Source organism: Micropterus salmoides, unplaced genomic scaffold (assembly GCF_014851395.1).
Source record: "Micropterus salmoides isolate LMB-PRFRI ecotype aquatic unplaced genomic scaffold, ASM1485139v1 Ms_hic_scaffold_15, whole genome shotgun sequence".
Taxonomy (NCBI): domain Eukaryota; kingdom Metazoa; phylum Chordata; class Actinopteri; order Centrarchiformes; family Centrarchidae; genus Micropterus; species Micropterus salmoides.
The window spans coordinates 33,923,197-33,937,251 of NW_024040596.1; the positions used below are offsets into that span (position 1 = coordinate 33,923,197).

At 42.6% G+C, this 14,055-nt stretch overlaps 1 protein-coding gene across 2 annotated transcripts in view; it reads left to right on the top strand.

Moving 5' to 3' along the window:
* Positions 1-14,055, top strand: part of itgb2 (integrin, beta 2) — a 66,118-nt gene that overhangs the window by 17,491 nt on the left and 34,572 nt on the right. The gene's annotated exons all lie outside the window — the stretch shown is intronic.

A 14,055-nucleotide genomic window follows, 5' to 3' on the forward strand; every position in this document is an offset into this window, starting at 1 on the left:
AATCGCATCCTTAAATTTAGCTATAGCACTATCAGACAGACATCTTGTATAGAAATTTTTGCTGTGTGTAGTTCAGCAATACCAACTCAAAAGTTATCAAACAGTGGTCGGACAAAGAGGGATTCTGTGGGAACACCAATAAATGTTCAATTTCAATACCATACACCAAAATAAGGTCGAGGGTGTGGTTAAAACAGTGAGTCGGTTCGTGAACACTCTGAGAGAAGCCAATTGAATGTAATAGAGAGATAAACGCAGTACTGAAGCTGTCATTCTCAACGTCCACATGAATATTAAAATCCCCTACAATAATAACTTTGTCCGTTTTAAGGACTAAAGTTGACAAAAACTCTGCAAATTCAGATAAGAATTCACAGTACGGACCAGGTGCTTGGTACACTATAACAAAAAGAATTGGTTGCAGTGATTTCCAACTTGGGTGCAATAGACCAAAAAACAAGGCTTTCAAATGAGTTATAATTTAGTTTAGGTTTAGAGCTGATTAGTAGGCTAGAGTCGAAGATAGCTGCAACTCCACCTCCTCAGCCTGTGCCTCGAGGAATGTGAGTATTACTATGACTGGGAGGGGTGGATTCATTTAGGCTAACATATTCTCCATCACCCAGCCAGGTTTCAGTAAGACAAAATAAATCAGTATCATAATCTGATATTAGTTCATTTATTTACTAGTACACCTTTAGAAGAGAGAGATCTGAGTCCACATTAAATTTTCCTATTAGTTTGCACTATTGCTCTTGTGGTTTAAATTTTTATGAAGTTTTTATGCACAGCTCCTCTTCTGTTTACCTTTGATTTAAATAATTTCGATGGTCGGGGGCAAATGTAAATGCTCCGTACTTGTATAGCGCCTTTCTAGTCTTTTCGACCACTCAAAGCGCTTTTACACTACATCTGCATTCACCAGTCATACACGTTCATACACTGAGCCTAAGTGCTCAAACGGAAACTAGCATTCACACAGATTCAAATCAGGGTTCAGTATCTTGCCCAAGGACACTTCGACACGCAACCAGGGGGAACCAGGGATCGAACCGCCGACCTTCCGATTAACGGCCAACCCGCTCTACCTCCTGAGACACAGCGGCCCCGACACCATCACTATAGGATTTTCACTAAGTAACTCCTGAAATGGAGGAGCAGAGAAGTGTGTTAGACTGCGACTCTGTGTAGAAAAGAAAAGACTCTGCTTCTGTCTGGAGAGGCTTCAGACAGATCACCAGCTACAAACCTAAATCCCCCCACTCCATGAACGACTCGAGCCTTGCCAACGAGTTGAACCAGTTTTACTGTCGCTTTGAAAGACAATGGGACAGACCTGACACCAACCCCCGTCACACCACTGATCAGTCCACCATCTCATCCTCCACCTCCTCCCCCTCTCTTACCATCCTGGAGAGAGATATCAACAGACAGTTCAGGAGGCAGAAACCCTCCAAAGCAGATGGACTGGACTGTGTCTCCCCATCCACCCTAAAGCACTGCGCCAATCAGCTGTCTCCAGTGTTCACAGACATTTTTAACACCTCACTGGAGATATGTGATGTGCCACTGCCAAGGGCAGGCTGCAGCGTATTGTGGATTTGTGCATTTTATATCAAATAATTTGAAGACTCAAAAATCCCTTCCCTCTCTCTCTCTGAGAAAAAGGAGGGGGTAGGAAAGTTTTCCTCTCCTGGAGGTTGGCCTTTTGACATGCAAAAACTATAGACAGCACCTGGGGTTTTGTAAGGGTCTGCGGAGACTCAATCAGACATGCATTGCTTAAGGATGCCGTAAAGGTGTCAATAGACACTTAGCAGGACAGCAAAAGAAGTGTCCAATCCCTCTCCCTATAGGGTGCCTCAGGACATCAAAGTACCGGACGTTCTGATCCCTTATTTCCATAGAATGGCTGCGCCATAAAACACCACTCCCATCTCTTCTTTTAGCTGATGTGCAAACGTGATAAGCCAGGATGGCGAAAGGGGGACTTAACAACTCCTACCTTCTTGACCTAAAACAATGTTTCATTTCAAACTGTTGTTCTCTTTAAATAATAATCCTTGCTAAGTTAGTAGTGGCGCTGCCTCTTAAGTTAGTAGTTATGTTACCATGTTGTGGCTATCTGTTGTTGATATTGTTGCTGAAAAGAATCTAAATAGTGAAAAAAGTATATTTTTGCAGTGTTTTAATTTTCAGCAAGGTTAATGACATTTCTTCATTTTATGTGTAACCAACGCTTGTTCCCAACACTTTCTGACAACTCCTTTAGAAATGAAGATAAAGAAATTTCATCCTACACTCGATTAATTTTCCAGCTTGAATGTGGGGTTAAAAATGACTAAATTCCACACCTCCGAAGCAAAGTCTTGTTTAAAGAATAAAGAAAGTTGAATATGTACTCCCCATGTAACCAGTGCTCCCCCAAGTGGACAAAATAAGTATTGCATGCCATGATTCCTATGAAATGCTGACCTCAAAGTTTTAACTAACTAACACTGTTTTTCCTTTTTATCAAGTGCTTAAAACTGAGAACGGTACAACCGTTTGACAATTGAGGTTTGATTTTAGAAAGATATTTGATTACAATACGTGCCAATAGATTTTTTTTTTGATTAACTTTAATATGTCTAAAGAAAGACAGTCTCTCGGGAAACCGGAAACCAGCCCTCCCTCCGGAAACAAAGGACTGCCCTCTGGGAACCACGCCCCAACCAACAAAAGCGCGACACACGCTGTCGTTCTCTCTCTTGTCATCTGCTTGGTCCTGACTCTTCAACAGCGCTTCGGCACGCGGCCAGCGTGCCCCCTCTCCCGGCAACGCCCGAAGAGTTCGGCCTGGCCCAGGGAACGCACTTTGTTTGTTTCAAGCTACACACACAAAGTGCCACGACCTCAGCTTTCCCTCGTTTAACAGCAACTTTACTTGCGTTTTATTTTCTTTGGTTTTGTTTTGTTAAAAGTTATCGGTCCGTTAAGTTACACAAGTTTAATTGAAGAACAACCAAGTTTTAAGCTTTATTTCGTCGAGCTAAATTACACTGATCCCCGACGCCCGGGCCAATCACGTGGTCCCGCCAGCAGTAACAAAGGACGACCAAACCTTTGACCCGCGCCAGGATTGGCCCCCACTGCAAGTTTCTTCAATAAACCTACAAAAGACGGACCTCCGGAGCAATTCCCTGGCAGAGGAAGCGACGGGCCGACGGCTTGAGGCTGTCCTAACCGAGAAGTGTGAGGCTGTTTTACCAGCAACCCCGCGGGGAGAAACACAGCAGTAGCCATTGTTTTTTTCTTTGATGTATTTAACCACATTTTTATATCACCTTAGTTAGTTAATAAACTTCACTGTAATCAAAGGAATTGTGTGTGTATTGCCTATTTCCAAGACCCTGCCAAGAGAATTTACCCCTTCAATATGAGATTGACTGACTGATTTTAGATAATTGAGCGATTATTAACTAACTGATCACTAGTGAATAATTGTATAACTATTAAAACCATACCCAGAGGTCCGGAGACTCTGGGCGGATTGGATCTCCGGTGGTTCCTCAACAACGCCTGGGTCCCCACTGTCACTGACTCCCAAACACACACACACACACACACACACACACACACACTCCTGACCCCACACTTTACAACAACGCTCAACTGTACTTTATGTTCATGTTGTGAATTTTTGCACATACTTGTCAGCATTGTATTATAGTATTATTGTAATTTTTGTATACTTGTACTTTTTTGATCTCCTTACTTTTCATATATTTATATTTTTTGTTCATGTGTACTGTAAGCACAAATTTATACCAAGGCTAATTCCTTGAAGGTGAAAATGTACCTAGCAATAATCCTGATTCTGATTCTAGTCCACTGTTGCCCAATCAAATATATAGAGCTATCAGCTGCTGACATACTGACATCCATGTAAACATTGATCTCATTTAGAAAGACCAACAATATACAAATTTAAAAACCACGCTGCGAGTCAGTGGGAACTGAACATTTTGTTGGCAGCATTAAGTTCAAACACCATACAGCTGTGTAAAATTGTGGCCTGAGGTGGGATTCGAACCTAGGTCTGTAAAGATAAGACAGAGCAATCGGAGGACAGCTGTTACAAACTTCACAATTCGATCTTTTGTTGATAGAAAACTGCGCTTTCATCCAGAGATCCCACTATAAACTCGTTAACACCGGCATGCCAGCTGTGGCTTTTCACACATGTTAACAGACATGTTCAGGCTCTGTTACTTCAATGCTCTGAGGTAGACCCAGACCGGTGTTTCGGTTAAACGAGAGGCCCTGTTAACTGGCGACCGTTTGCCGAATGCGTCTGAGGTTGGCATAGATACGACAGCTGTTGAAAACAGGAAGAGAATATGTAGCTGTCCCCGCGAATGTCTCTTTCTGTAGTTGTTCATTAAAAAGACAAAACATATCTTTCTGATTCATCTCTGGAGTCGTGTGTGTGTAAACCTGTCACGTACCAATTTGTCAAGCTTGGAACGTTGCTTGTTGTTACAGAAAATGTTGAAAACAGGAAGATGTCTGGTTGCTTTTCTGGACAGTGAAGCCGACCAAAGCCTGCATGGAGGGATCCATTTAGGCCCAAAAATGATGTCAAAATCCTGTGACACCCCGTCACAACTGAGAGATGTAACCGTGCTGCTTAAATTATAAGCTCTCAGCAATCTAAAAAAACTATTTGGCGATCAGTGACCTTATAGGTGGGCTGATAAAATAGAGACAATCCGAGTCAGAAAAACACACTGAGCCATGAAACTTTTTTCAAAACTCTACACACTATCCACAAAACCTTATGCCAAAAGAGCACAACATTACAAACCTTTTTCAAAAGCACAGTATACACATGCACATGATGGATGTGTATTCCTCTGTTGTTTTACACAATCTGAGTTTATTTTGAAAGGGACACTGTACAGGGGCCTGTATGATGAAGCAGGATTTGAGCTTATCCAGGTCACTTCAGGGTTAACCCTGGTTTTTCATCACCATGACCGTTGTTCACTTCGCCATGGTAACTTATGCTGAACATAACATAATATCATCACATTTTTTAAAATTATTTGATCAAAACCATTTTTACCATTTAAGTTGATCTAATTTTTTTGTCATTTAAAATAAGGTTGTTTTTTTTTTTATTGTGTTCAATATATATATATATATATTTACATTAAGGAGAGCCTTTAGATAGATAGATAGATAGATACTTTATTTATACCGAGGGAAATTGAAGTATCCAGTAGCATACAAAATAGACATACATTAAACCTATATTAGTAGTACCAGTAAAACCGTGCAAAAACAGTAAACAGTGCAAATGAAGTGCAGATGGAGGTAGAAATTGTTCTTTTGTCTATTGTCCTCCCTGCCATGACTAGGAGCTGTTGTACAGTCTGATGGCAAGGGGGACGAAAGACTTTTTAAGTCTGTTAGTGGTGTAGTCACACTCCTCTGCCCGATGAAGGTGTTGTGCAGAGGGTGGTGGGTGTTGTCCAGTATGGACAGCAGTTTGTCCAGGGTCCTTCTTTCTGCCACTGTCACTAGAGAGTCCAGCTCTGTGCCCACCACTGAGCCAGCTCTCCTCACCAGTCTGTCCAGTCAACCAGCATCTCTCTTCTTGCTGCTTCCACCCAAGCAAACTACAGCATAAAAGAGGACGCTGGCCACCACAGACTGGTAAAACATCTGCAGCAGTTTTTTGCAGATGTTGAAGGACCCCAGTCTTCTCAGGAAGTACAGACGGCTCTGCCCTTTCTTGTGGAGAGTGTCCATATTTTCTGTCCAGTCCAGCTTGTCATCCAGCTGCAGCCTCAGATATTTGTAAGTCCTGACCACCTCCACATCGACGCCTTCGATGGACACAGGTTGGAGATGTGGTTTCTTCCTTCTGAAGTCCACCACCATCTCCTTGGTCTTGGAGGTGTTTAGCTGCAGATGGCTGGTCCTGCACCACCTCACGAAGTCCTCTACCAGGCTCCTGTACTCCTCCTCCTGTCCATCCTTGATGCAGCCAACTATCACAATATCGTCTGAGTATTTCTGCATGTGGCAGAGCCCGGTGTTATACTGGAAGTCGGATGTGTACAAGGTGAATAGGACGGGAAAGAGCACGGTCCCCTGTGGTGCTCCTGTGCTGCTGACCACCCTGTATCCCTTCAGTCTGACGTGCTGTGGTCTCTCTTTGAGGTAGTCCGTAATCCATGTCACCAAGCGTCCATCTGTCCAGGCCTGCTGCTTTCCTTGGACGGGGCCTCCTCAGCTCCGTGCTCACCTGATCCTTGGTGATGGTGGTGGGGAGGGGTGTTGAACTGTCCATGTGTGTGGAGTCTGAGGAGGTGATGGACATGGTGGTGGCATTGGGGGAGGTGATGGACATTGGGGTGTGAAGTGGGCCGTCGCACTCCCTGAACGTCCTGTCCGTCCTCACAAGGGCAGCCAGCTTGTCCGTCTTGTTGGTCAGACAGTTCACATTCCCCATCACTATCGACGGAACCGAGGGCTTGTACTTCCACCGCTTTGGCAACGAGCCTCTTCCTCAGCTCCTCAGGTATGTGGTGGAAAATGCTGGCTCGTCCCATTGTTTGGAGTGAAAGCAGCTTCTCCCTTGAATAAACAAGTTGTCCACTGCTATGTTGTCCGTAAAAAGTAATTATATCCATAGGATATATAAAGTTTTACACAGCTAGTGTTGCATAAAGAGTTAACCTTAAAGTTTAAAAAAACACACTTAAAGTATTAAAAACAACACGACATGTACAGAGCTACTGCATCAGCGTCCTGCTCACGCCGGCTCTGGAAGTGTTTTAGATAAGATTTAGATAAACTTTAGATAAGTTATGCAAGATTGCATAACATGCAGATTTTTATAATTTTTGGTTAAAGTAGTAAAATGCAAGATTAGTATGTTTGGGGTAAGATGCCCCCCCTCCAGTGGGGTAAGACGTTGTTGTTATTTAGACACTGGACAGCCCCTTTAGCCAACTAGCAGCTTTACTCAGAAAGTAGGGAGGTAAGATTCTGCTCACTTATGCTCACATTTCTAGCTAACTAGCTAGCTGGCATGCGTATATTTTACCTCAGACTTTCTGCTAATGAAGTTCACTTTATCTGTAATTTGCACATATTAAAGTGATTTCACACAATGGGAAGGGGGGGGGCATCTTACCCCATGTGGAAAATGCCTTTTGCCTAAGAAATACATTTGATTAAATACAAATTAATTTGTCAACTATACCCAAAAAATCAATAAAATGTTCTGTAATGTGTCAGAAAATACACATTGATCTTGCGGGGGGAGGAGGCATCTTACCCCACTAGCTGGGAAAAATGCCTTTCTCCTAAAACTTTATAATTAATTTGTCAACTGTAGGTGTTTATTTTACTTTATATTATGTTACCCTAAGCATGGCCATTTCCAAAATACAAAAAACCCTATAAAATATAATATATATGTGTTTCAGGGGAATCCAATCACAGTTAACTGACGGCTTTTTTCAGAGGTGTGTCAAGCAGGCCAGAGTCTCTTTTGAATGAACTTCAGAACTCTTCAAAGTAAAATCTGGACAGCTCGACATACAGGTGCTGGTCATATAATTAGAATATCATCAAAAAGTTGATTTATTTCAGTAATTCCATTCAAAAAGTGAAACTTGTATAATGTATACATTCGTTCCACACAGACTAATATATTTCAAGGGTTCATTCCTTTTAATTTTGATGATTATAACTGAAAACTAATGAAAACCCCAAAATCAGTATCTCAGAAAATTAGAATATTGTGAAAAGATTCAATATTGAAGACGCCTGGTGCCACACTCTAATCAGCTAATGAACTCTTTAAATGGTCTCTCAGTCTAGTTCTGTAGGCTAAAATCATGGGGAAGACTGCTGACTTGACAGCTGTCTAAAAGACAACCATTGACACAAGAGTGGACTGCAGCTGGAGTCAGTGCTTCAAGAACCACCACACACAGACGTATGCAAGACATGGGTTTCAGCTGTCGCATTCCTTGTGTCAAGCCACTCTTGAACAAGACAGCGTCAGAAGCGTCTCGCCTGGGCTAAAGACAAAAAGGACTGGACTGCTGCTGAGTGGTCCAAAGTTATGTTCTCTGATGAAAGTAAATTTTGCATTTCCTTTGGAAATCAAGGTCCCAGAGTCTGGAGGAAGAAAGGAAAGGCACAGAACTTCAGAGGAAGTGATTATGTGAGCAACTGTAGCTGTCATGACTGAGATCTATTTCAGCACAAGCCGTTATCAATTTATTATTTTGTTATTGTTTTTTTTTCTGCTATCAAAGCAATCTAGCCGTGGCCAGATATTATTGCTGGCAGGCCGGTTCTGGACCGCCTATTGCCAACCACTGCCTTAGGCTATTGTAGCCTACAGGTTTTTACAGTAAGCCTACTAACGGCTTTGTAATGTGTTTAATATTTTATAGTTGCTCCCAGTCCGTTTCACACAGTCTGTCGCAGCCTTAAAATAAATGTGTTTCATATTTCTTATGTGAGGCTGAATATTATGAACAGTTTGGTAGGGATATTGAAATACTAAATTTTAATATGAACGTAATCTGTTTATTTTATGTTAGTAGCGATTAGTAGAGACTGATCATGTCCTGCCCCACCTTTTGCGATGTGGGCACAGGTAATGAGGTGAGTTTTCAGTAGCCTAAATGTTGAGATTCACTCTTTCAGGCATAAATCTTTATGGCATGAATGGATTTTTCGTTTCATTGCTTTATGAAGTTAATTTAGAACAATGATTGGAACACTTTGAGTGTGTTAAATAATTTAATCTCAATTTTGAAGAGATGGTGAACGACCACTTATTCATTGCCCAAGTCTTTCAATGTGGAAACGCCGACACACACAGTCAAGCTGAAAGAATAAGGCTGATATTTTCATACAGCTCATAAGAACAAATCAAATCAATGCAATTTTATAGACTACGCCTGTTTATTTAGTATTTAATTTCGGACACATGCAGGGAGACACTCCTTTTTAGTTTAGAAACGGAGAATTAAAACAAATATGATCTCCGTCCACACCAGCGTTTCCGCTGCGTTTTGGAGTTGATCTCCGTCTACATTAAAACCACTGAAATCTAGAGACATCTAGAGCCCGTTCTGTTGCACTGCGCATGCGTGTGCCAGTGTATTTGGCGAAAGAATAAATAAATACATCATCAGACCAGTTTTTTTTTTATTGTTGTATGCAGCGTTTCCAAACTCCTCCGTTTTAGGTCTTCGTTTTCATCGTTGTTGTCTGGACGGGAGGTGCAAATGTAGCAAAAGGTCTTATTTTGAAAACACAGTAGTGTGGATGGGGCCTTAGACCATGTCATATTTCTGTAGTGTTACAGTTTGCTCTTCGTTTGTAAAATATGACACCCTGCTGACAGTGGACTTGTTCATGTCTGTGATTAGTCATCTGCTGCTAACCCCGCCTCTTTTATGTGAATGCTGGATTGGGAAACCCTGGGTTGAGTTACAGAGTTGATAACCACCTAGCCGCGATTGTTAGAGTTAATGAAGTCAGATAACTAAAAGAAGTCAGATAACGGGGCGGCTGTGGCTCAGGAGGTAGAGCTGCATGTCGAAGTGTCCTTGGGCAAGATACTGAACCCCGAATTGCCCCTGGTGGCTCTTCCGCCAGTGTAAGAATGTGTGTGAATGTTAGTTTCTGTTTGAGCACTTAGGCGCAGTGAATGAATGTGTGTGAATGGTTAATGCAGATGTAGTGTAAAAGCACTTTGACTACAAATACGGATCATTTACATTTACTCCGCCAAATGGTCAGCATTCCAACACTGGTGTTTGGACCAGGTGGCCTGTCCGCTGCCTGGGGAGCTTTCGTTCCTCCAGCTCCTGACAAACAGAGGTCTGGTGTTCAGTACGGTAAAGACCTATGCTGCTGCCATCTTGTCCTGTCATGAAGGGTTCTGTGAGAGGACGGTGTTCGCTCACTCGTTGGTGAAGCGTTTTCCTGAAGGGGTGCAGAGGCACAGGCCTGTGTCCCGGCCTGCTGCTCCTCAGTGGAATTTGGCGCTGGTTTTACATGCCCTGACCAAAGCCCCTATTGAGCCTTTGGAGACAGTTGACCTGAAGTTCCTTTTGGCCAAGGTTGTCTTGTTCTTGGCTCTGACGTTGGCCAAGAGGATCAGCAATCTGGCTGGCCTCTCTGTGGCCCCTTTGTATCTCAGGATCCATGGTGACTGCAGCTCAGCTGTCCTGCGCCCTATTACTGCCTTTATGCCTAAGATCATCCCCAGCTCTTTAAGGTCAAGAGTGTTTACTCTCTCTGGCTTCTTTCCTCCCCCCATGGGTCTGAGGATGAAGCGCGTGCGTGCCCTGTCCAGCTATGTGGTGTGCATGGCCGCCTGACGCCGCTCGTAGCGCCTGTTTGTGCACTACAGGGAACAGTTCAAGGGGCTCCCCCTGTCAGGACAGCGTCTTTCTCTCTGGCTGTGCGAGACTATTTCACAGGTCTATTTCACAGGTCTTCCCCATGCTTGTTCATCCGTTTCTACCTACGGCATGTCTCCCGATTTTCGTTGACTTTCTCAGTACTGTGTTCAGTCTGAATGATTGTCCTCTGTGAGTGTGCAGTGCATGTTCTCCCAAGCAGACGGTGGAGGGAGCGGCTCTGCTCGTGCTGGCTCTGCTCGCGCTGGCCCTGCTCGTGCTGGCCCTGCTCTGTGTACAGCTGGAACAGTTGCAGTTCGTGTCCCCCCCCCCCATCCTGTCCCTGGCCTATTACGCATGGATTGGTTACCTCTCCTATGTGGCGCCATCAGTGGTTGCGTGCATGCCACCATGGATGCTGTGGGCTGTGAGGGACTGGGTGGCTTATTATGTTGGAACTGGGCAGGTGGGTCTGTGTTTGGTGATACCGTGTGGGCGCAGCCCTCTAAGTTGTGGGCCTCACTGGACCTGTGGTTCTCAGTGCTGAAGAAAAGGCATGATAGGAGCTGATGGCCAGGTCTAACCATTGTATATACACATGGTGAGGATGTAAGAGAGGAAGAACAGAACAGTTCTTTTTGTTGAGATATGGACTATTGTGGAGATTTGAACTGAGATAATGACTCATTTATTGATGGATGAACTTTGTGTTTCTTGTCATCTGTAGGTACCTGATGATATTATATGATACTATTTAATGTCATGACTAATTAAATTATTTTTCTGTGAAATTATTATAATGTGATATTTCTTGTCCTCCATTGCTCATCAAGCAACCCAGGTCTTCGGGGCTGAAATGAGCTTAAATGTGATCTCTTCTCTGTGGTTGTCTGATAAAATTAGCTCAGTGGTTGACTTGTGCAAATGACCAACCACCTAAGGCCATGGCAGAACGGTGTTCAGTGAGAATTCCTGCCTGAGCTGCTAGCTCTTTAAGAAATTTCCCTCAGCACCCAATGGGTGGTAGGGACAGTTGTAGAGAGCACAGGGAGGCTTGTAGCTACATACATGGTGAAGAAGTGGCAGGGAAATTCCTTTCACGCAGGTGGTTATCTATTTGATGGAGAGAGAAACAAGCAAGTTCAAAAATCATCTCACTTAACCCATTCCAGAATACTCCTTTCAATGCTTCATCATTCGAGACCCTTGCTATAAGCTTAGCCGCCATCTGGCAGCCTCACCACTGTGTCAAAAACACCTCCAAAGATAAAGCAGAAACATGTTGGTGAGACCAATCCAGCCCACGCTAGGGCTCTCCCTCTCAATAATCCCATGATGTAATGTACCTTGGATTGGTCTCATCAATTCAGACGTCACTGAGGAAAGACTGAAAAGCACTGTAGCAGAAAGCCCCTGCACAGGGTCATATCTCCCATGAAGGGTTGGGAGTATATGATTCGTGAAGCGGAGGACTCATGGGGGAGGAGGTTTACCATAACTCCAGATGGTGAATCTCCATTAGCAGGTAAGCTAGTAGCATGAGCTGGGCAGGCAGGTGGAGCTCAGCATTCTCATCTTGTATCACCAGCTGTGCACTGAGCTTGGAAGACAGAAGCTAAATCGAAATACTTCAGGAATGAAGGTTATCAGTCATCACATTATCTCAGTTCATCACATTATCTCAGTTCATCACAATCTCAACAAAAGGTTGTTTTTTTGTATTTTTATGTAGCATCCCAAATTTTAAGGTAAGACCCTTGTTCTTGAAGCTTGTCAACCAATCAAGAATGGCATATTATACCTGTAGCAGTGCAGAAACTTGATTCGGTTATGGAAATAAGATGTAAGATGAATGTATGTCTATGGGAGTGTTATTTCATATACCATTAATAGTGCCACCTAGAGGCTGATTGACACCAAATTTCACACAGCCCCTTGGGAGGGCATGCCAGATGGGGTCACTGAGTTTGGTGTACATCAGACATTACAAACCTAAAATACGACATCACATCCTGTTTTTAGCATTTCTCGCAAACATTTGTTAGCTTATAATTGGGACATTTTGTGGCGGATCAAAATTTCCTCTACAAACTTTTATCACCTTGGTCCAGAGATTGTCCGTGCTAAGTTTGATGCCGATCAGACTTGCTGCTTCGGATGAGTTAATTAAAATAGGTTTTACAATTTTTGTGATTTTGCAAAATGAAAACATAATTGCACAGAGGTGTGTCCTATACCATAGGAATCGGCAGTATACCCCAAACACGAGCACATAAGGTTTATGAATGTTTATGAGGCAAAATGTGACTTGGTTCCAAATCCCATTGAAATGAATGGGATTTTCCCACGGTATCAGGGACCCATGGGGAAGGCAAGACAAGTTTATTTGTATAGCACATTTCAACAACAAGGTAATTCAAAGTGCTTTACATAAAAGATAAAAGCAACAGGGAAATATAAAAAACTTTTTATATTTAGTTAAATAGAAATAATAAGTTAAATAAAAACAGGCAGGTCTTTCACCTCTGCTTATTTTACTCCTTTGATTCCCCATCTCCCACTCTATCCCCCCCTTTTTTTTATACTTAGGGACTCTAACCCTAAGGGGACTCTAGCCCTTCTTTAGATACAGTCGTCACTATAAATCCAGATTGTCCAGACTAAAAACTCTGGTAAAAGCGGTTGACAGCGGGACCCTGTCAACAAGTTACTTAGGGACTCTAACCCTAAGGGGACTCTAACCCTTCTTAGATACAAGTTAACCACGGAGAAAACAGGGACTCTAACCCTTCTTAGATACAAGTTAACCACGGAGAAAACAGGGACTCTAATCCTTGTAATTCTACTCGGCCCTGTTAACTGAGGATCAGCCATGTGAGATGGTACAATCAAAAGAGAACACTAAGCATTTTAAATTGTATTCACTAAAATCTAAAAACAAATAAAAATAAAACAGGATAGTAAAAATCACAGTGCAGTGAAAGTTATCAATCCCCAGCTTTAAATTTGATTTAATTAAAGGCAGTGGTAAAAAGAAAAGTCTTCAGTCTAGATTTAAAAGATTGCAGTTATCTGGGAGTTTGTTCCAGATACTAAAATCAATTCTCTGACAGACAGAAAGCCAGTGTAAAGACCTCAGAACTGGAGTGATGTGATCCACTTTTTTGGTCTTAGTGATGAATCAATTGCAGCAGACTGATCAATATTTAAGGGAGCCCTGTAAAGACACTGTTACAGTAGTCGAGACGACTGAAGATAAATGCATAGATAATTTTTTCAAGGTCTTGCTGGGACATAAGTCCTTTAATCCTTTATTCTTCAGGTGATAATAGGCTGACTTTGTAATTGTCTTAATGTGGCTGCTTAAATTCAGGTCTGAGTCCATGACTACACCAAGATTTCTGGCTTGGTTTGTGGTTCGTAACATTACAGATTGAAGCTGAGCACCGAATTTTGATCATTCTTCCCTGGCTCCAAAACCAGTAACTTCAGTTCTATCTTTATTTAACTGAAGAAAATTCTGGCACATCCAATTGTTAATTTGTTCAATACAGTTACTCAGCACTTTTATGGGATCATAGTCCCCTGGTGATATGGTTATGTAAATCTGTGCGTCATCTGC